Source organism: Arachis ipaensis, chromosome B07, assembly GCF_000816755.2.
Source record: "Arachis ipaensis cultivar K30076 chromosome B07, Araip1.1, whole genome shotgun sequence".
Classification (NCBI taxonomy): domain Eukaryota; kingdom Viridiplantae; phylum Streptophyta; class Magnoliopsida; order Fabales; family Fabaceae; genus Arachis; species Arachis ipaensis.
Genome location: NC_029791.2, coordinates 70851895 through 70854011, shown reverse-complemented (window position 1 = coordinate 70854011; position 2117 = coordinate 70851895).

Sequence of the window (2117 nt, the reverse complement as noted above, 5' to 3'; positions counted from 1 at the left end):
CCCCTGTATTAGATATCTAAGAGATACTCATTTTATCTCATCTTCATGTAGAACGGAAGTGGTTGTCAGGCACGTGTTCATAAGTGAGAATGGAGATAAGCGTCACATAATCATCACATTCATCATGTTCTTGGGTGCGAATGAATATCTTAGAATAGGAATAAGCTTGAATTGAATAGAAAAATAATAGTACTTTGCATTAATACTCGAGGAACAGCAGAGCTCCACACCTTAATCTATGGTGTGTAAAAACTCTACCGCTGAAAATACATAAGAACAAGGTCTAGGCATGGCCGAGAGGCCAGCCTCCATGATCTCAGAACTAAACGTCCCAAAGATCCCTGAATACAATAGTAAAAAGTCCTATTTATGCTAAACTAGTTACTAGGGTTACAGAGATAAGTAAATGATGCAGAAATCCACTTCTGGGGCCCACTTGGTGTGTGCTTGGGCTGAGCATTGAAGCTTTCACGTGGAGAGGTCTTTCCTGGAATTAAACGCCAGTTTATAACCTGTTTCTGGCATTTAACTCCACTTTGCAACCTGTTTCTGGCGTTTAACTCTAGAATAGGGCAGGGAGCTGGCGTTGAACGCCAATTTGCGTCATCTAAACTCGGGCAAAGTATGGACTATTATATATTGATGGAAAGCCTTGGATGTATAATTTCCAACGCAATTGAGAGAGCGCCATTTGGAGTTCTATAGCTCTAGAAAATCCTCTTTGAGTACAGGGAGGTCAGAATCCAACAACATCTACAGTACTTCTTCAACCTCTGAATCTGATTTTTGCTCAAGTCCCTCAATTTCAGCCAGAAAATACCTAAAATCACAGAAAAACATACAAACTCATAATAAAGTCCAAAAATGTGATTTTTATTTAAAAACTAATAAAAATATATTAAAAACTAACTAAATCATACTAAAAACTATGTAAAAATAATGCCAAAAAGCGTATAAATTATCCGCTCATCACAATGTCAAGCTAATGACAATAAAAGAGTGCTTCATGGGAGGCAACTCATGCATAGTATCCTTTAATTTTTATGCTTTGGTAGTTAGAAATAAAATGTTTCTTCTTATGCACTCAAAGAAACAAAAATCAATTGTCACAGAAAGTTATTAAGGTTGCATGTAGCCTATGATAAACACCAAGTTTGGTGTGAATAAAGACACTTTATGATAGCTTCATGAGTCATTGATATTAATTGAGTCTATCTAAGTGAATTAATTAATTAATTCTGCAGCATATTGTCACAATCTAAGTTTGGTGTTCACATAAGCTACACAAATATTAAATTTTGAGACAAGCGATTTAATGCCTTTAAGCATAAAGAAACAACATTAATTAATTGTTCTCATTAAGAAGTAGAGTTAGATTTGTCTTCCATTAATTTTTATTATTTTTTTTAAAAGATGAGTTGATGCTTTGTTTTATCTTGCAGGAAAACTAAAAAGAAGGTGTGATGGAAGCAAGGAGGGTATTGGAGCATAGTGGGGTCACATGGGCAAAGGAAGAACCGGACAACATAAGGAATCACATGGCCTGGAGTTTTGTGCCTTGGGAAAGGCACCCTGACATGCATTAGCTAGCTAGGACACCTGCACTCCAAATGTCATGACCAAGCTATAATCACTGCCACAACCAATCTCAATTCTTATCTTCAGTCCACCTCCTCATATGAGCCATCTATCCTTACAATACTCACTAAATCCTCACCTTCCATTTCAAAGTGGCCGAACACAAACCTCCTTTGTCTTGCTCCAATAACTCATTCCATTGCTTTAAATTGGCAAGCAGCTTCCCTTTTGCTCACACATCTTTGCTGTATTCACATATTTGCTTTATTCATCACCAACTCCTCTGTCCAAAACCGAACACACTTTTTCATACACCGCAAGTCACCTTTCTTCTCAAGCCTTGCTCTGTTCAAGATTCTTTTCTCAATTCTACATTATCACTTCAAACCGTATTCATACACCTTATTCTCCCAAACCTTTCTTCTTAGCTTTACTCATAATTTCTCTTGTGCTTGAGGACAAGCACCATTTAAGTTTGGTGTTGGAAGACTCGGCCTTCTCCTCTCCATTCAATGGCCTCACCAAGTTCTAAAAGAAGA